The sequence below is a fragment of the Tachypleus tridentatus genome, chromosome 7 (assembly GCF_004210375.1).
Source record: "Tachypleus tridentatus isolate NWPU-2018 chromosome 7, ASM421037v1, whole genome shotgun sequence".
NCBI lineage: Eukaryota > Metazoa > Arthropoda > Merostomata > Xiphosura > Limulidae > Tachypleus > Tachypleus tridentatus.
In genome coordinates, this window is record NC_134831.1 from 143,292,046 (window position 1) to 143,315,276 (window position 23,231).

Sequence of the window (23,231 nt, forward strand, 5' to 3'; positions counted from 1 at the left end):
CTACTCGAAACTATCTGCGCTAGCCGTCCCTAACTTAGCAATGTAAGACTAGAGGAAAGCTGGCTAGTCATCACCACCCACCGCCAACTCTTGTGCTACTCTTTTACCAACGAATAGTGGGATTGACCGTGACATTAAAACGTCCCCACGGCTGAAAGGGCGAGCATGTTTGGTGGGACGGGGATTAGAACCCGTGACCCTCAGATTGCGAGTCGAACGCTTTAACCCACCTGGCCATACTGGGCCGTAGGCTGACTGACATCATGCGAATAGTTTACGAAAATTCCAAAATTGTGCTTTTCTCGCTGAAAAATTGAGCCAATGACCAAATGCCAAATTTGTCTGTATCTCTCGTTGGAACCTATAAAAAAGTACCAATGTACTAAATCCCATATAAATTGAGTGAAATACGGCAGGGTAACAGTAAAAAAAAAAAAGTCATGATTTCCCTACGATTATTAAAACGAAGAAGTCTAACATTTTTGTTTGTCAATGTTTGTTGTCTGTAGAACAGTATATTTGTACCAACTTTATAAGGCACGGCATGTCCGAGTGGTCACGGCGCTCGACTCGTAATCTGAAAGTTGCGGGTTCGAATCCATGCTGCACCAACCATGCTTGCTGTTTCAGCTGTGGGGGTCCTAATAATGTGAGGGTCAATTCGTTGTTAAAAGAGAAGCTCAAAGGTGGCGCTAGGTGGCGAAGCCAAGCTGTCTTTCCTCAAGTTTTTTCACTGCTAACTTAAGAAAGGCTAAAGCAAATAGTCCTTGTATAGCTGTGCGCGATACTTCAAAACAAACAAACCAATATGGCCCAGTAATTGATAAAAAAAATCGAAGTTATGCTTTTTCGTGAGCTCTTACCCTCGAAATCCAACTTAGTTAAAGTCAATGTGTTGAGCGCATGAGCATTTATACTTATACCAAATTTCCTTTTGATTGCTGTAAATATTACCCAACAGGAATACAAAATAAACATTTTTGGGTTGTTTTACCTTCGATTCCATGCCTGACATGGCCAGGTAGGCTAAGGCGCTCGACTTGTGATATGATGGTTGCGAGTTCGAATCCCCGTCACACTAAACAAGTTTGCCCTTTCAGCCGCGGGGGCGTTATATGTGACCATCAATCTTACTATTTGTTAGTATAAGAGTAGCCCAAGAGGTGGGTGATTATGACAAGCTGCCTTCGCTACAGTCTTAAACTGCTAAATTAGGGACGGCTAGCGCAGATAGCCCTCGTGTAGCTTTGCGCGAAATTTAAACCAAACCAAACCAAACCAAACCAAGAAACTCTTGAAAGTTATATTACTGAATTTACTGTGCTTTTAGAAGTTTCGATCTCTGGGATATAAGTGTGTCTCCGAATAAAGACAAATAGTTTTCCTAATTTTTCTTCTTCTGCCAAACACTTTTCAATCGATCGATATTCCTTCATTTCTTGGCAGATTGACTTGAAACTTGGTAGGAATTATGCCCTGGTCTAGTCTTCATCTGGTACAGCAGTAAGCCTACGAATTTACAATGTTAAAATCAGAGATTCGATTCTTCTCGGTAGACTCAGCAGATAGACTGATGGGGTTTTGCTATAAGAAAAACATATACATACATATCTTGGTCTAAAACTTGTAAACATTTTTTTTATTTAGGTCATTTTAAGTATTTTATGGAGTCGAATTGTTTGTTTTTTGAATTTCGCACAAGACTACACGAGAGCTATCTACGCTAGCCGTCCCTAATTTAGCAGTTTGGGACTGTAGAAAAGCAGTTTGTCATAACCACCCACCGACAACTCTTAGGCTACTCTTATACTAACGAATAGTAGGATTGACCATCACATATAACGCCCCCGCGGCTGAAAGGGCAAGCATGTTTGGTGTGACGGGGATTTGAACTCGCGACTCTCAGATCACAAATCGAGCTTCTTAACCCACCTTAAAATTGTTGTTTACTGATTTCAATTAATTATTTTCTTTTTAATTATTTCTCTTATAGGATATAATCACGATAAACCTAAGTATTACAACACGGAGAAATATTTATCGTTGTATTCTAAGCTAGCCGTCCCACTTATTGTATAACACTAGACCACGAAAGCTATTTGTATTTCTCTCAGATAGTAACGTAATATTAATAAATTATTTTTTCGTAAAAAATGACAATGAACGATTGTATTCCAAACTTTAATTTATAAGCAGTGGATTTAGATTAATTTACATATGGTATTAAAGTTGAAATAATTTTATAAATATATATTTCTATGTGTTAAAATTTGTAGATTTCTACCAGTGAGTTTAGTAATTAACATTCTTTAACTACTTCTTTAATACTCCCATGGCAAAAATTTCGGCATGTTTTTTTTCAAATCCAGCTTGGACTTTGAATAAACCAACCTTTACGAAACGTTGCTTAAAAGCTAGAATAAATTATATCATAGTTGCAAAGCTCAAACATATACAGAGCTATGGACACTCCCTTTCATAAATTAAAATGAAAAGAGTGTTTCAGGAACATTTCAATATAACAGTGTCAAACAGATTCGTCTTTCTTGCTCATTGTTGCTCTTATCATGTGGTATATAAAATAATTATCAGTATTCCATTTAAAAAAGTAAACTTCTCTTTATCCGAAGAACTATAAATATTTAAGACGTTTATGCATGTTTTAATGATGGGCAATCTAACCTGATAAAGAAAGCTCACTTCTTTATTTTACTTAAGATTAAACTATACTGAGAGCAAACAAGTCAATTTGTTAATATATTTAGCCTTCAATTAAATTTTATTTCTTGTTTCTCAGAGGATAAATAGTTGTTCCAGTAGCCTAAAGAAAACTCTAGACTCGTAATCTGAAAGTCACGGGTTCTAATCCCTGTCCCAACAAACAGTCTCGCCCTTTCAGCCGTGGGGCGTTATAATATTACGGTCAATCCCACTATTCGTTGGTAAAAGAGTAGCCCAAGAGTTGGCGGTGGGTGGTGATGACTAGCTACCTTGCCTTTAGTCTTACACTGCTAAACTGGGGACGGCTAGCGCAGATAGCCCTCTTTTAGCTAAAAACAAACAAACCTGAGGAAAACTAACTTCTATATAGTTTTTTTTTTCGCCAGAAAGTATCTTTGATTCATTTTTAAGGTAGTGGAAAACTGAACTAATGCATTTACTAATGTGACAGTAAAAAACAAACATTTTACAGTAGTTTTTTTCCGAATTTCGCGCAAAGCTTACCGAAGGATATCTGTGATATCCATGTATAATTTTGAAATGATAAACCAGAGGCAAAATATAGTTAGTCAAAAACACCCCCCGCTAAATCTTTGGTGACCAAAATAACTACTGCAGTTCAATCATATTTTCATAATGGTAAACAAACATAAATCGAATGATTTAAAGGAACAAGAAGTTGTTCTGATGGTTTAGAACACATATTTATTTTTATATTCATAAGTGTTAATTCTGTGAGCGATAATGTTACAATATTTGAACTGTTCTTGTGATATGGGTTTTTAGCTACTGCATAACGGCTCTGAGTTGTTTTCTTGCTTTCTTTTCAAGCACAAACATATAAATAGTAGCTCCCTCATATTTTGACCAAATTGAGATCTAATTACATTTTCGATTCAACAGGTCAACACTTTCGACTGTTATGTTTGACTACGCCCAAGGTCTCATAGATTAATTTACTGTAGTCCTGTTTAAAAGAATTTCAATTTGAGAAAGGGCCAGAAGAGATTCTGATGAGTAATAAAACTGAATCAGATATACTCGCTACTCCTGGCGTACAAAAATATAGCTAATAAAAAGGAACAAAAAAGTTCGTAGATTAATATATTCTAATCCAGTTTAAAAGAATTTCAAGTCCTGTGGTTGTTGAGGATTCCCTCTTATTATACGGTCAAAGACTCAGTACTAGAAGTTGTTTTTCGTGTCTGAATGTTTAAAATAAATTTTCTTGCAACTGATCTATGATCGCTTCGTTAAACATCGTGAATCAAACAGAAACTCCCAAATGATTTTAATCAGCGAGTATTTAGAAGAAAAAAATTGTAAAACAATGAGTCAACGGTAAATTTACAATTTACACTGCTAAAATCCGATGTTCAAATCACGCTACGGACAAAGATACCCCTTTGTATAGCTTTTCGCTGAAACAAAAAACTGAATGCCATTTATATTTAATTTTAGAACCTAATTCTTTATATGGCCCAGCATGGCCAGGCGGTTAAGGCGCTCGACTCGTAATCTGATGATTGTGGGTTGGAATCTCCGTCGCACCAAATATGCTCGCCCTTCAGACGTGGGATTGTTATAATGTGACGGTTAATCCCACTATTCGTTGGTAAAAGAGCAGCCCAAGATTTGGCGGTGGGTGGTGACGACTACTTCCCTTTAGTTTTACACCTCTAAATTAGGAACGACTAGTGCAGACAGCCTTCGTTAGTTTTTCGCGAAATTCGAAATAAACAAATAAAAGTCTATATCGGGACAGAATATTTAACAATAAAGATTACTAGGTATAAATTTTCATTAATACAATATTATTTAAAATATTTTTACTTTGTAAAAATTTAACAATAAAATGTTTGAGAACATTTATTTTGGAAGCATGAGAAAGGGGTAGAAATACAGCTCTAATAACTTGTTTATTTTTCATAAGCTGTGATTTATTATAATATCATTGTTTTTATGATACGACTGTAACTTTTCTGAAAAAAAACTTATAAACTTTTTATGAAATATAACTAATGCATTATAATTTGTTTTGATAACATTTTAACTAACTCTAGAAAAATACTGAGTTAAAGCATAAAAATATGAATCGCGTTTTAATTCACATACATGAAAGAAAACTGAAAACAAACATTGGATAATTCTTTCAGAATTCGGTAGCCAATTCGTTACCACTTTCTAAAGCCTAATTGTTGTTTAATTTCTGATACAGACTTAATCTCACCCTGTGTTATTGGAACACTGAGTCATCAAATGCACTATTAATATAAACATCCGATAGGTTGATGTATACTAACCACTCGAGCCGATGTCTCTCACTATAAATGGCTACCAGCGAACATTTGACAAGTTATTGCAATTTAATGATAAGAAACTCACTTTAAGAGAGTAAAGTTTGAAGACAAGTTGAATGGATAATGAAGAAAACATTATTACAAGTTTATCATAGTAATAAATGTACAACGTTTTGAAAAAAGTTTTGTCAATCCTCTGATGGTGAGAAAACCTTGTTGAAACGTTATGCATTTGTTTGTTTGTTGTTAAGCGCAAAGTTACACAAAGGGCTATTCCCATCAAGGGTATTGAAACCTAGTTTTTAGCGTTATAAGTCTTTGGGCTTACATCTGAATAATAAGCTGTTTATTTGTTACCAAGTTAAACTTGTATTAAAAATGTTCTTGTTATTCATCCAATCCATCTTCAAACTTTATTGACAAGTTATTTGATAGAAAAATTTGATTTTCTAACAATTTAATAGAAACAAAATTAATTTTTATGTTGGGAATGTTTTGAATTAAGCACAAAGCTGCACAATGGGCTATCTATGCTCTGCCCACCACCGGTATCGAATCGCAGATTTTAGCATTGTATGTCCGCAGACATACCACTGAGCCACTGAGGGGGCTAATTTTTCTCTCATCATAAAGATGACATTGATGTTTGAGTCGAAAATGAATATCTGCTTTTTCAATAAATACTTATTTTTCAGACAATGAAATTACGTTATTAATTTATAGAAATGTTGCATTTATATGTGTATAACTTCAGAGAAATTCAAATTAAGTAACTAAGTCAGATTCATAAAGGGTTTATGATCCATTAGGTCAAGGTTGGACGAACATTTGAGATCATATAAACCTAACAGTACCCTTAACAGAATAATATACTATAAATAATAAAATTACAACATAATTAAATCGAAATATTTGTAAATTAAGGTTTTATTGGATGCACGAATTAAAATCTGTAGTTTAAAATTAAAAATTTTAGATATTATTACTTTATGTAATGTAAAATTACGTATTTAGATAACTCACACATAATTAATGATAGAAATACTACTGTACCTCAGAAATTCGAAAGATGGATTATATTACATTTGCACTAATAAAATTTGAATTCTTTAAAATAAGTTTTATTTGATTTATCTACATTATTCTACAACATATGTATCGTTTCACGTTTTACTTATGTTTTACTTTCATTATGACAGGACAAGACTACTATAGTGTGATTATTTCATTTTCGCGTTAGTAAAGCAATGTTTCTTTTAATGTTTCTATCCGTGTAATGCATACAACTCACTAATAACAAAATGTAATAAATGTACACATTAAGGAAATAGTTTCATATCTTTCTTTGACTGGATACCACACATTATTGGTGTGTTATATAAACTGGTATACGTATATTCAGCGTAGTCTAAACAACTATGATAATAAAATTACTAGCACTATAAATAAGGGGTTTGGTCGAACGTAAAATCTACAACACAAAAACTACGTTAGTTATCCTTTTATTTTTTTAAGATTTAAAGAATAAGAGCTGTAGCACTCTGAAAAAAACAAAAAACTACAAACCTATGTGAAGTCATCAAAATTCTTAAATTGCATGAATATTTATGATATTAATAAATAATAAATTTCATTCGTAGTAGCAGAGCATTCCTTTAATACCAATGGTTTGATTCGATTTGGTTAATAAAAAATAGAAGAGATGCAAGAAGGGAATGGAAGAAAAAATAAAACCACAAGCAGCAGACGACCAGCTGAGAGAGCGGCAAACAGAAAACTTGTTAATACGGACACGATGTATTTATTTGGCAGCGAGGTGGCACCCCATGACAGTCGAATTCATCAACTCCCCACCAGGAGTTGACTCTCATGCTGGGAAATAGGTCTGCAGTGTGTGAGAATAGGAAAATACCAAAATGGCCTTGAAAAAACGTCTAACCGTGAAACTGTGTAGAGACGAAGAACCCGTTTTTCACTCGTCCAGCAGTGGTCCGATTGATGGAATGACATTTTGTGTATCAAAATATGAAATTAAAAGTTTCATTAAACTCTTTAGCCTGGCATTTCCTGGTTGTTGGGACAATCAACTCGCAATTTGCTGGTTCGAATCCCCTCTCCTAAACAAATTTTTCCTTTTAGCCATGGGAATGTTATAATGTGCTAGTCAATCCAATTATTCGTTGCTTTAAAAAAATAACTAAAGGTTGGTGGTGGGTTGTGTTGACTAATTGCCTTCTCTCTTGTTTGTCACTGCTAAATTATGGAAAGCTAGAACAGATAATCCTCAAGCGATTTGCTCAAATTTCAAAAAACAAGCAAACAAATACGTTAAACTCAATTTTTTTGCTATATGAAATGAAATTTTTAGTATTATGGACAAACGACTTTCAATCTCATGATTTACCTATTTCATATATCAATATTAATTAGTGAAACTATGTTCATCAAAGAGAAAATAACAGCTCTTTAGGAATACTTGAAGTAGTTTAAATTTCAAAACATTGTATAAGATTTTAGACACTTTTATTTTTTAATTCGATATAGTGATTTACGAAATGTTACCAAAGTAAACTAATTTACCATTTAAGGAACTGTATAATACCAGCATTTTAACTAGCTGATTTTCACTTAATCCCCGTCACATCAAACTTGCTCGCTCTTTCAACCGTATGGGTGTTATAATGTGACGGTCAATTTCACTATTCGTTGGTAAAGGAGTAGCCCAACAGTTGGCGGTGGGTGGTAATGACGAGATGCCGTCCCTCTAGTCTTATACTATAAAATTAGGGACGGCTAGCGCAGGTAGCCTTCGAGTAGCTTTGCGCGAAATTAAAAAACAAACCAATAAACAAACTTAATATTTGTAAGCGATCCTTAACTCTGGTCAGTATTTTAAGAAAGAAATGATGAAAGGTTCTATTAGTAAGTGAATAAAAAGAATTTTCCGTTTTCGAATAAGTTATAATTATTTAAGTAAAAACCAGTGTGTATGCATGAATGCTTAAATATAATTTGAGTTTTAGAAGATATTTTGGAGGTTATGTACAGGTGTTTCTGTATTTCATCTCTTTCTCGTCTTTCATCAACAATGATTATAAGATTGCTATTTTGTAATTGATGAAAATCAAATTCAAAAGTGAAAAAATAGAATTTAGTACCTTTTTAAGATCGTATTAATTGAAAATGTGTTATGTAATTCTATTTAAAAGGTGCTACAAATGTGCTATTGTTTAACCAATTGATATTCTGTTACAAGTGTAATGTGATTGCAATCGTATGAAAAGTATAACACACAAATAAGTCAGTTATTACAATAAAAAGCTAAATATAGTATCAATAAACAAAATGAATGGAAGACAAAATGCTTCGATATTTATGTAATGACATCTTCAGACAACTTGAAAATTAGTACAAAATTAATATTAAAAATGACTTTCTTCTTTCTTTAGTTCGTTAGTCAAAATTCAATTAGACATATACAAATAGATTAAGAATTTAAGCATATTGTCTTGAGTTTAGTTTCGGGCTAAGTTCAAGAATTGTGAGCATTTCTTCTGTGTGTAACAGTTAGTTCTTTATTGCTAGCTCTGTTGATAATGCCTCATTTGCACAGTGGAATTACATTATTTATTCTCGTAACAGAAGACTTGTAATGTGTTACTCAGACTTTTTACTACATGCTCTGAATACCGCTTTTTGAAAATGTTGGATGGTGTTTCCGGCATGCAGATTTTAAAATTTCACGAATCGAACAAACAAATCAATAAACAACGCATAGAGATATCACTTTAGATCAATAAACAACGCATAGAGATATCACTTTAGATATTTTGCCTCAAATATGAAGAAATTCTTAAAAATTTAAATGATTTCAAAACACGGTTCGTAGTGAAATCTGAGATTATCCTTTGGCTATCAAGACTCTCAGCTTGTCGCGTAAGGTATATATATAAACATATATATATGTGTGTGTACATAAAGGGTAGTATTATAGTTAGATGAAAAAGAAATCTGTGTGTTTTTTTTCACTTTACGCCCTAGAATTTATATGCACATTTTTGTACTCAAGACGCAATCACTTAGTCGTCTTGAGAGGCATAGAGAAAAGAATCTGCAAGGATGAAGAAAAAAGTTTTGTTTTCTTGATTCACTTGCTTAATAATTTATTTAGTACATAAACTGCCGCCATCTGGAAGCTATCAACTTGGAAGGTGAATGTTTGCTGTTACTTAAAGCAATCTGTAAGCACTAAACTTTAGTTAGGGTACAGTAGAGAGGTCTATGCTGTTTTCAGAAAAGGGAAATCATACTAGAGTCGAGTGCGGACTAGTGGATGGTGTGCTGGGCTTAGAATAGCAAGATCCGACTCTCCAGCCCGTTATATGTCTCTGAATACATTCTTCATTTTCAGTTCGGAAGTGTTATAACTGTTACAGTAAATCCCGCTATTTGGTTAAGAGTAGTCGAATATAGGTGACAGGTGGTGCTGCCTTCTTACCCTCCTTCTTGTCAGAACGTATACGTTACAGATAGGTAGACCTGAAACGTTAGGGGAGGGGTTTTAGTTTTACCTAGTTGCTTAGCCCATGTGTCAAACAAGGTGCCGTTCAGGGTCGAATTTACCGAACACGTGTCACAGGGTTCCTTGGAAATAAATTTTTCATATTCTCTGTCAACCACAGCAACAGCAACGGAGAGAGGACTGACAATCTGATTATGTATACAAGTAACAGTAATAAATGACAGGAGTTATCTTGATCCTTGGTGATACGATATCTAACTGTAAATCTGCCTGTCTAGCTTACTTCACATCTCACGAAGGGGCTTGCACCTCCAGCACGTAGTATCTGTGTTGCAACTGATGTGAGAAGTGAAGTTATTTGTGTTGCATATGCTAGTAGATGTATATAACCTGTAACCTTACAATTTAGTGTTGAAAGGCTAGATTTAGCATCAGTTGATGATGCTCACGGTTAAGATAATTATTTCTAGTCCAGGTGTTTTTGACTTGATATGTTTTAATCGGTCGTTTAATTAATAAATCGATAAATAAGTACTATATTTTGGATCCATCGTTAGGACATCGATAAGTTTACAGACTTATATCCCTAAAATTTGAGGTTCTATTCCTCGCGTTGAATAAAGTGCAGATAATTAGTTGTGTAGATTTAGGCTTAAGAAATAATAATAATATTTATGAAAATTATATTAATACATCAACTATGAAGAAATGGTCAGTTTAGGGATTTACAAAGCTAAAGTCCGAAGTTCAATTCCTCGGGGGGATACAATGTGGCTTTGTTCTGAAAGAACAAAAACTGCGAATAAACTCCAGGTAAAATCACAAAATAATTAATCAATGCGTTTTCCAAGTTTCAAAGACAGACAAACAGACAGATAGACTGTTTTAATTGAATGTGTAAGCACTATAAATATATAGCTTGACACAATTTTCATTTAGAAAAACAGTATAACACTACTTGTTTTAATTCAAGATATTATGTACTTACAATCACTTGGCTATACTAGGTATTTTTCTGCGAATCCCTGTTGCCGAACGTACCCTCTCTTTCAGCAGTGAGGGCATTATAATATTTCGATCAATCCCCCTATTTGGTAGATGGTGCTGACTAGCTGTCTTCCCTCTAGTCTGTAACTGCTAAATTACGGAAGGCTAACGCAGACAGTTTTCATGTAGCATTGCGCGAAATTTAGAACAAACAGAACAAACTGTTTCTTTTTGTCACGTTAATAATTTGTTGTTGAAATTGTTCAGACATCCTGATGACTTACTTGAAACATGCTATTTTTTTTCTGAAAGCTGTTCGGCCCTGCATAGCCAGGCGAGTTAAGACGTTCTACTCATAATCTGAGGGTCACGGGTTCGAATCCCCGTCGCATTAAACATACTCGTCCTTTCAGCCGTGGGGCTTTATAATGTGATTGTCAATCCCACTATTCGTTGGTAAAAGAGTTGCCCAAGAGTTGGCGGTGGGTGGTGATGACTAGCTGCCTTCCCTCTAGTCTTACGCTGCTAAATTAGAGACGGCTTGTGTAGATAGCCCTCGAGTAGCTTTGCGCGAAATTCAAAACATAAACCAACCAACCAAACAAACATTAATTAGAAAAGACTGAATTGAATAGTTAAAACTTTTCACTTAACTTCATAAGTATCTTAAACAGTTAACTACTTGTATGGCTTATTTTTTGATTTGGATATGTGAGTAATTTGTTTTCATTCAAATGTACAGGGGGAACAGTATGGCGACGAATGTTATTTCAGATGTCTACCTAGACAGGATGAAATGAAGAGATATCAGTTTCTGCATGAACGAACTGCAAAACAAGAGTTTTCTAACAACTCTCTGATAGAGTATTTATTGTTTAACCTTTACTTGTGACACGTATACTTTAACTTCGGTCTCGAACATTTCGAAAATTATAATATGTTTATGGATAAAACTTCCCTCAGCCAACAAAGGACCTTTACAAATCATCATAATATAGTCTCTCGTTTCAATAATTAGTTTATTAATAAAGTTTTTTTTTATATAAATTAATAGTATTAATGATATAGTTGGTATACTTGATGAACGTTATGTGTATGTTTATATATATTAAACACATTTTAGTACCTGGTATTTATTTCATATAATTTTTTTATAAATAGTATTAATAACACAGTAGTTCTTGTGTTGATAAAGTTACTTGAGTTGGTACTAGGTACGGTCTTGGCCATAATGTTTGTATGCTGTTCTATGTTGATGTTATTGCATACAGGTATGGAGTTGCTATTGAGTAAATGCCAGATTAGTAATAGAGATGATCAGAGAAATATGTTCTAGTAGTTATTCTGGTCTGTCTGTATAAGTTGTTTTGAGCATTTGTTCTTCAAAATACACATAAACACCTGTTTTATATAAAAGAGTGTGCTTTTGATATAATCTTTTTCGAAACAGATCAACGCTTTGTTCAGATAATTTGTCTGTATTTGGTGTACAGTCAAACCTCGTCACGTGCCAGAAGTTAAAGGATATCAGATTGTTCGACTTTCAGAAACACTATGAAGTAAACAGACGTTGCCAGAAAACTGAAGTGGCTCCAGCGTACTGTATTCGTAATCCTGAAACGTCATCGGATTACAGGAAACTTTATTTCTAGAAAGTATGTTGGCAGATACCGAGAAACTCCTGTCCGAGACGACCTTTCTTTGATCAGACTAACACGCTGAGATCGAAAGACATCTTGCAACACCTTACGACAGAAATGACATAAACACATCAATTAAAAGTTATCCAGAAGAACAGCGAATATGATACAACTTATTTTGCGAAAAGAGCTATGTTCAAACCAATATCAAACAGAATTTACCGCCGTTACAGTGTTTCTTGGGTAAGACAGTATGCAAACTTACAGTTAGGACACTGATGACATGTCATATATTCAGATGAGTCTGTTTCCGGCATTTTGAAACTGATAGTGGGATTCATTTTCGTAGCTTGCCTGAAAAACAGATGAGGGTAGACTGTCTTTCCCATAAGGAACACGCAGGAGGTGGTGTAGTAGATATTTAGGCAGCAATTCATCATGGCGATAAAAATGTTTTTGATATCCGCCAGAGAAGCGTCGAGACGCCTTCTACATACATTACATGAAGTCGATATTTCTGCCACATTCTAAAGCAAGGTTTGGAAATAACTTTTTGTTCCAGGATGACAGTACTGCTAACTACAGTGTGCGTATTGTACAGGATTATTTTGTTCAGGAGGATTTTACAAATTTACCATAGCCAGTAAAGTCTAACCAGCTATTGTAGTTGAGTTATTATGCCTTCTAGTGACAAGTTGGGATGAAATCATGGTATATCATATCAATAACCTCTTCGACAACATAAATAAATCATCTTGTGGATGTTATTAAAGTACTAGGAAGACTAACCGATGCTGAATGTTTAATATGAGCTGATATAAGGTTACAGACGCTATTTATAACATTTATCACTACATATGTTTTGGTGAGGTTTTGTTATGATAGATGAAATACTGAGTACATATCTTTCTGAAGATGTCTGACAAAATTATTTGCTGTTCTAATAACTCATTGATGATGTCTGTAGAAACTTTCTTGTAAAACATATCGTATAAGCAGATGTTTATAATTAATGAAACATACATTTCTGAGTTTGACAGCGCTAAGTGTATTTGTATGACATCTCAATAATAATGATCTTATTTGTTACCAAATACGCAAACATTTTGATCAAAACTGTATATTAGCCTTCTAAGTAATCTTTTCTTCACCTAAATGTGTATTTTGATGAATACAATGATTTGATAAGTAAATTTCTATGGTAAAGTAAATGTAATTGCCAATATAAATATACATGTTCTACAGTATCCAAAATAATGTACAAAATGTATAGATTTATTAATAGCCTTTATTTAATTTTGGTGCCATTTGAAAAAAAAAAAACATTATTATATTTTTAAAACTTATTTATGGACAGTGAAGTATCACATAGGATAAGCTGAATTAAAAATGATACCTTATTTTGATGAGTCCATACCCTGTTGCTTTTGTTTTCAGAAATAAAATACCATTCTTGATTACGTTGTATTATGTTGCCTGGGGAAGGTCGATAGCCTTTGCCATTAGTTGTTGTAAGTGGTAAAACTTTGCTTATCCTTCATCAGTAGCAAGAGACAAGGAAAACTAGAAATAAGTGTCCCTTGTTATATTAAGCAAATAAAATAACGAAATTTCTCAAAACTTTCCAGAGAAAAATATGAGTTTTATTTTTAATAAAACCTTATACTTCTGTGCAGACGATTATTAAACTCCAAAATAAATAAAACTGTCAATCAGATGTCTAGAGCATCTTAGGTAAGCTGAAACTTGAATCTCGACCTGTCATATACTGTTGGACAATAGTTAATCCTCAATATACAGATAACAATAGCTGGCATTTTGTAAGTTCGGTACAGGCATATCTATAACGTGGATATTGCTTAATCTTCAGTGACAGTTGAGATTTTCTTCCAGCTATCTAACTAACAAAAGAATATATTCGCATTAAGGGAGAAAAGTCGTTTCAACTTTCATGAATCAATTCAAAACCTATTTATTCAACGGACTTTATTTTTCCATTTCTCAAAAATTGTTCTACCCACTCCAGCAGCCAAATTCACATCCAAAGGTGATCCTCAACTTGGTGTTTATACAATGTTTCTTGGTGGTTTTAGGATAATTCGAGGGTACTCATTACGAATTCGATGGACGATTTGTTGTCATATTTGAAAATTTTGACATATCCAAGCTAGAGAACGAAATAGTTGTTAAATAAAAAAGAAACCCATATCTCTGCCCTTATATGATACAGATTTGTTTGTTTTTGAATTTTCGCAAAACTACACGACGACTACCTGAGCTAGCCGTCCTTAATTTAGCAGTGTAAGACTAGAGGGAAGGTAGCTAGTCATCACCACCCACCACCAACTCTTGGGTTATTCATTTACCAACGAATAGTGGGATTGACTGTCACATTATAGCGCATCCAGGTCTGAAAGGGCGAGCATGTTTGGTGCGAAGGGGGATTCGAACCCGCGACCCTCGGATTACGAGTTGTGAGCACCCTAACCCACTTGTCTATTTGACATAGAACCACAATTATGGTATGAAGAAGTTCAAATATGAAACCAAGTGACTTGCCATTGTAAAAGATTATGAGAAAATTAAAATAGTGATTAACAGTATATAGAATTTATAATACATCCCTTTTTGTATGACATAAAACCATAAATTTGATATATATGTCTATGTATTCAGGTTTAAGAAGTTGAAATATATTATTTAAGTGTGCAACTTCATTCGGTAATAATAAATTTGACATGGCGACTAAAATGACTACCATATCAAAGTAGACTGACCTCTGTCTAACCCTTTTAATATTATAGATCAGCACAACAGTTATGACGTTAAAAAACGTTTTATGACACATTCTTGATTTAGAGACCATGGGCTTTACAGTTTAAATCAATGACCTCTTCACACACATATTGAAGGGATTTTGATTTCATAACATTTTCTGTTAAAAGTCTTCCTTAGGTACAATATATCAATATAATTTATTGTAAGCTTTATATAAACAAGATATTGTTTGATTTGGCATCAGTAATGTCTTTATTAAATAACAAAATATAATTGCTGTTTACGATTGTAATGTTTATGGTGCAATATTAAGTAATTTTTTTTCTGCATATCATATACACTACATGGCCAAAAGTATGTGGACACCCGACCATCACACCCATATGTGCTTGTTGATCATCTCATTCCAAAACAATGGGCATTAATGTAGAGTTGGTTCCCCTATCCTGCTATAATAGCCTCCACTCTTCTGGGAAGGCTTTTCAGTAGATTTTGGAACATGGCTGCGGGGATTCGCTCCTATTTAGCCATAAGAGCATTACTTAGGTCGGGCATTGATGTCGGGCGAGAAGGCCTGGCTCGCAGTCGGCGTTTCAATTCATCCCAAAGGTGTTTGATGGAGTTGAGGTCAGGGTTCTGTGCAGGCCAGTTAAGTTCTTCCACACCAACCTCCATGGTTATAGAATGTCATTGTATGCTGTAGCATTAATATTTCCCTTTACTGGAACTAAAGAGCTTAGTCCAATCCATGAAAAACAGCCCCAGACCATTATTCCTTTTCCACAAAATTTACAGTTGGCACTATGTATTCAGGCAGGTAGTGTACTCCGGGCATCCAGATTCGTCCGTCAGACTGCCAAATGGTTAAGCGTGATTCATCACTCCAGAAAACGCGTTTCCGTTGCTTCAGAGTCCAATGGCAATGTGTTTTATTTACAGCACTCTAGCCGACGCTTGGCATTGTGCATGGTGATCTTAGGCTTGTGTGCGGCTGCTCGACCATGGAAACCCATTTCATGAAGTTCCCGGCGAACAGTTCTTATACTGACGTTGCTTACAGTGGCAGTTTGTAAGATGGTAGTGAGTGTTGCAACTGTGGACAGTCGATTTTTACGCGCTTCAGCACTCAGCGGTCCCGTTCTGTGAGCTTGTGTGGCCCATCGCTTCATGGCTGAGCTGTTTTTGCACCTACACGTTTTCACTTCACAATAACAAACACTTACAGTTGACTTGATCAGCTCTAGCAGGGCAGAAATTTGACAAACTGACTTGTTGGAAAGGTGGCATCCTATAACAGTGCCACGTTGAAAGTCACTGAGCTCTTCAGTACGATCCATTCTACTGCCAATGTTTATCTGTTGAGATTGCATTTCTCTATGCTTTATTTTATGCACCTGTTAGCAATGGGTATGGCTGAAATAGCCGAACCCACTAATTAGAAGGGATGCCCATATACTTTTGGCTATGTAGCGTGTTATAAAGCTCTTTGCGCTAATTTCAATTTAGTAAAGAAAATATTTTGTCAAATATACTTGTAAGTTAATATCTTGAAGAGCCATTGTCGTTTGCTTTAAAATATAACACAATGGTAACTAACTTATAATGTTAATATAATAATAATATAATGCTTTAATATAGAGATTACACGTTGCTCAGTATCTTGCTTTATTCTTTTGTCAGCAAGTTATTCAAAAGTTGACGTTTTTATTGTGAAACTGTTGCATAAGTCTTTATTTCTTTAATACCAGCAAAATATTGAAAAGAGCAAGCTTGTTTTACCCGTAGCTATATCTCTTTGATTTGTACCACACGTTGCCATTACAAGCATATTTGATCGAATTCAAAATGTCCGTTGAACCAAGTAACACATCTCCAGGAACTGGTATTGGAAACGAGTTTTTTTTCTGTGTTTTTACATTTTCACCAGACTCGTTTCTACCTGTCTGCTTGATTTAGTTCAATACAGTGAACATATTACATTTGATCAGCTTCTCTGCAATCGATGCTTTACAAAGTCTAGGACATTGCCATTTTTAAGCCAGTGCACTATCTATCTACATCAGAGCATATCCGTCTATGAAGGTGCAGTCAATATATGATGATGTATGTCTCTTTTTTGTTTAATTGTATTACTACGATGAGTGTAAAAAAATCATAATCCTTATTTTTTTAGACATAAAAAATAACCCATAGCACATTCTACGGGCCTCCCTGTCGTATATTTTGACTAGTTCCTTCTAATTCCCATTTTGAAGAAGTGAAAAGTATCTCTTATTGCGTTCTCCAGCCTCATCCTGTTGTAAATTCTGAGTGGTACCTTACTGCGAATATGTTTAAACCTAATCATACTTCATGTAAACATTACCAGTACACATGACAATAATAAAGTTTGCATGTCATAATAGTTTTTTCTTGTTATCATTGTTGGATTGTGGATTGATTTGTGGTGAGATGACTGATGATAACGGTAAGTACATGTTAGATGAAAAAAATGGAGATCATTAGAGTCATCGCAGCATTTACTATTGTGGTGGGTAAAAATGGTAACCGACGGGAAGTTAGTGTGGGTTATTTTATCATAAACAGTCTTGGGTACATTTACTTTAAATTGATATTATAATGTGTTACTGTGTATATATGAATTTACATAGAGGTAAAACCTAGGTGAAAGAGATCTTTAACGTCACCTAATGAAATATCAAGACTCGCACTTGACTCTCATGCTTAGTTTAAGTGGCTTTACTCGAATATCTCATATCCCATAAAAAAAAATCAAAAAATGTTTTACTGTTTGTAATTGAATTATCCAGACCTCAAACGTAATTGTAATGATCATAATTATTATCCATAATATATACAATTAAAAACGTGTGGCTATTTTTGTTTTGACTGCCGTATTGGACCTCATCTTGATATTTGATTTTCTTATTACATTTTACAATGTCTCCAGGCTTCATATTTGAACTCCTTAACATTGGAAACTTACGACTACTTAAGCGTACATGTCATAATTGTGGCTCTATGCTGAGATAAGAGCTCCACTTTGATTAGACAGTCATCTTGGCGGCTGTCTTGAATATCTCAAATGTGACAAAAGTTATTCCAATGAACTCGTAATCAAAACTCTATAATTAACCTAAAACCATAACAACATTAAGACCGAATTCATCACTGTTACGATATTTATTAAAAGGCTGTTTAGTGTAGGTAATATTAATATTTCACGATTGTTTAGTTTTTCATAATAACAGTGTTAAAAAGCAGATGATTATTTGAAAGTAGATCTATATAAAAAAAAAAAAGACATTTATTGGAAGTAGGCCTAATTACGAAAAAACAGTATCGAAAGTTCAAGACACAATTGCGATAAGATTTCGTCCATTATATTTATAATTCATTGATATTAAGGATATCGAATGCCGCGTGAAATTTATTAGTATGGGGGTATAGAGATTTCTAGAAGGCGAGAAGACGATTAAGTGATAAATATATAAATAATGCTCGACGAGCTGGAGTATCAGAAAGATGAAGCAGAGGAGAAAGTAAAGTCATGGGAAGTAGAATTTCGGCCAAAGAAAAGTTACAAGCAAATTAATTACAAGCAAACAACGATTAATATATTAGAGTAAAACTAATTGTTATAAAAGAAATAAGAAGCATAATTTATTATGTTAAAGCGAGAATATGAAATATGAGGACCAAACGATTACTAGAAGAGTAGTATACAACTGTGGTAACTCTTGCTATAATTTTAAGTGAATTATACATGGGATACTAGTATAATAGAAATAGAGAAAGGCGATTCGGCATGTCAGCTAAATTTCTAAAGCAATTTAATAGGCCTAAGTGGACTTTTGACAAGAATAAAGGTATATATATATATAGTTTATGATATGCCTGTGAGAGCCATAATATTAAGAATTTGTTGTATGTCCCTTTACAAAACAAGTAGAGTGCGTGCTGTTTATTTATTTTTTAATTTATCGTCAACAAGTCACAGACATCTATTGTAAAAAAATCCTTAGCCTAACACACCTATATACTTAATTAATAGATATACTACTTAAAAGGTAAGCTTGATTAACCATCACCTTAATTGCTAGACTAGTGTAAGACTTTTATGATTAATTTTACGAGGAAAAACTTTGGCAAATAAAAAACACGAATTTTTATCAACTAGAATCTCAGATAGAATACCACAACTTTAATTTGTAAGCATTGACTGAGGAGTTCTTTTTTATATGATATGATTTAAAATAAACTTTGATAGAAGTAGCCGATTAGTCAACCCTTTACCACAATCGTAGACACTTTTGTTGTTGTTTTTATCATTGCTCATGCATAGTCTGAACCTTGTTTGTCACCAGTTTCTTACTACATTATATTGCCTTTACGCTCAGTTTTACTTTACATGAAATATCACATGATTAATAATAGGGATAGAAAGAAAATATTTGTCTTTGAAAAATATAATCATAATAAGATAATTTAACATTTGTGTTTCTAAGCACTTCTCAAATAAACTAAAATGTCGACGGTAGCTATATCGCAAAAATATTAGTAAGTGACTTGTATGTTTCAGCTTAATTAATTGGACAAGACTGGATAAGCGATTTACAGGAAAAACAAGCAGCAGTTGATGTGATTCGAGGTGGTCCAGAGAGACTATATACATTGATTTATGATTGCCAATTGTGGTTTGCAGACTTCAACGGTTTGTATGGTTGTTAAAAAAGATATTTTACTTGACTTAATTACAATGTAAAGGAGGCTTCGTTCACATCAGACCTATTTAAAGTCACTAAACTGAGATGTCGCAGTTAAAATCATAAAGATAAGAGGGAACCTGTTAACATTTCTTAATGTCTCAGTAAGAGTGTCTACAATTGTAGCTCGTAAAAAATACTATGTGTTTTACTTTACAGAAGCCAACTATATGTGAATGTATGAATCTGATAGATGTAATAGTTTATAACGTGTAATCTCTATTTGTAATATCGTTTAGAAACTGTCTTATAAATGTACACATATTACTTTGATTTAGCCACAAAACTGCTGTTGTTAAGGTTCTAAACCTGAGAGATATAATGGTTACAGACGTTGCTTTCCTGAATCGAGCTATAAATCCCCATAAAAACAATTATTAGTTTATTCCGATCACCCGACCTACTCTATAATATGAAATGAATGCCAATCTTGAAATCTAAATTCCTTTACTTCCAGTAAAAAGGCAGCGCAGACATTTTGTTGTTTTGAAAATCTTACTCAGTGACTATGGCGACCATGATTCATCTTGTTGGAACATCAGTGCTTCAGAAAATACTCGTGATGACTCTCGTTAATTTAGAGAACGTGACGGCCGCCATTAACACTCTCTCAAGTATCCTAATTGTAAGACAGTGATCACAAAAGTTGTCATTCTGCTAGTCTGCTCCAGCTAAATGAAGATGGCTGTTGTGGTTCTTACTCTCTAACCATTATTGTTCTTTAGCATACATGCTTATTATAGCTCTATAAGTCTAAATAGATGTGACTGAAATAATGGTTACAGACGTTGCTTTCCTGAATCGAGCTATAGATCCCCATAAAAACAATTATTAGTTTATTCCGATCACTCTACCAACTTTATAATATGAAATGAATGCCAATTTTGAAATCTAAATTCCTTTACTTCCAGTAAAAAGGCAGCGCAGACATTTTGTTGTTTTGAAAATCTTACTCAGTGACTATGGCGACCATGATTCTTCTTGTTGGAACATCAGTGCTTCAGAAAATACTCGTGATGACTCTCGTTAATTTAGAGAACGTGACGGCCGCCATTAACACTCTCTCAAGTATCCTAATTGTAAGACAGTGATCACAAAAGTTGTCATTCTGCTAGTCTGCTCCAGCTAAATGAAGATGACTGTTGTGGTTCTTACTCTCTAACCATTATTGTTCTTTAGCATACATGCTTATTATAGCTCTATAAGTCTAAATAGATGTGACTGAAATAATTAGCAATGTCTACTACTCTATTATAGCTTAAATATTTAGAGCAAAGTAAACATATCGACTAATAACATATTTATAAACATATTTATAATTGAGCTTCGAAGTAACAAATGTTTGCTGTCATTATTACCCTTACACTGTATATTCACACTTCACGTAGATCGATGCCAGTTTGTTTTTTTTCTCTTTATTCATCCTATCTCAAACAGAGGATATAAACAAAAATACATGAAATAAAACACTAGTTAAATAATTAACATATGAAAAGAAAACATTGCAAGATACCACCTTGTTAAAAAATTACAACAAAAGGTATAAAATGTATTAGAAAAGATAAAGGAAGTAAGAGTTAGTGGTAAGTATCTGAATCAAATTACATGAAAAACATTAATAAAACGAATCAAACAATGGAACACTTGTCATAAAAAAGAAAACTTGTAGAAAAGAATACACTTCATGTTAACAAAGCACGTAACAGTTATTATTGTTACCAACCTACCATTATAGTGATACAATAAATGAAACACTAGTTAAGTAATTAGCATATGGAAAAGAAAAAACACATTGCAAGATACCTTGCTAAAACATTACAACAACAGATGTAAAATGTGTTAAAAAATATATAAAAGAAGTGATAATTAGCTGTACGTTTTAAATCAAAATACAACAAAAACATTAATAGAACAAAGAAAAGAATGGAACACTGTGATAAAAAAAAGAACACATTTTATCTTAAGCACATAACAGGTATCCGTGTAATCCGTTTGTAACCAACCTACCGTTATAGTGATACAACGAATAAAAGACACTTAATGAGTCATGTAACACACATCTATGATAATGTAAATGTATATGTTTGCGTAAACGCATTTTAAAGAACGAAATTAAATGAAGCTTGCGATTGCGTGCTAACTGAACAGACCTCGCAGATTGGATAACAAGCCGTGCAAAACTAGTTAATAAGCGAAAAATATTTAAACACCGACCAAGTAAGAGTAGATGAAATCCCACTAACTGGCATCTCCTCCAGACCCAGTTGGAGATAGGGCATCCATAATAAAATTCCAGTAAAGCATACACATAGGACACAAGGGCTGGACAGAAGGACACATGAAAAACAGATGGTCAATGGTTTCCCGCGTTAGTGCACAAAAAGTGCATAAACCCGTGGGATGCCTATCCATATGTACCAACTTAACATTAGCAGTCACCGCTCGCAACCATAACATATAATCCACGGTACAGACATCAAAAGTGTTTGTCATAAGTATGCTATAAATCTCCGAGTTTCAATTGAACAAAAATGATATTTATAGCTTTTGCACTCGAATAGCTGAGCTTCGTTTAAGAATACTTGGCGGTAATTTGATATAATTTCTTTTCAGGCGCATTGTGCTACTATATAAAGATTAAAAAACACAAAATCGATGTTTCTTGGTACAATAAAACGTAAACTATCTGTTGTTATTTACAGCTGACTGCTTTTTTTTTAACACAATTATTATAATTAGAGTTAGTGTCTAACCGCTAGCTGATGGTAACTGTTAACGAAAACAATCGGCTACATCTAATAAGATACAAGGTATGTTCAAAAAATACGCGGACTGTTTGAATTGCGCGGCTCCAGTTGATTTCAGGGGAATCCGCTTGGTGTCGCTAGGTTTGCACAGATCAGCTGATTACGACGCCATTTCCCGATTGCAGATATCTTCATTTGTATATTAGCTACGCGGTTTTAAGTGAAGTGCGATTTTTTCGTTTGGCGGATTTCAGAATGAATGACTTGAAGGAGCAACGAGTAGCTGTGAAATTTTGTGTTAAACTTGGAAAATCTGCGACTGAAACTTTTGCTATGCTTCACACGGCTTACGGTGATGTTGCTATGAAGCGTACGGCATGTTTCAAGTGGCATGAACGTTTTAAGGATGGTCGAGAGTCCATTGAAGATGATGAGCGTCCCGGACGTCCTTCCACGTCAACTGACGACCCACACGTCGACAAAATCAACACCCTGGTGCGGGCAAATCGACGTCTGACTGTCAGGGAGCTTGCTAAAGAGTGTGGGATATCAGTTGGATCTTGTTACGAGATTTTGACCGAAAAATTGAAGATGCACCGCGTTGCTGCGAAATTTGTGCCACGCAGAACTCGTGAGTTTTTGGCCAAACACTCGATCACTGTTCTTCCCCACCCCCCTACTCACCTGACCTTGCTCCTTGCGATTTTTTCTTGTTCCCCAAACTCAAAAGACCCTTGAAAGGAAGAAGATTTGAGACGATTCCCGAGATC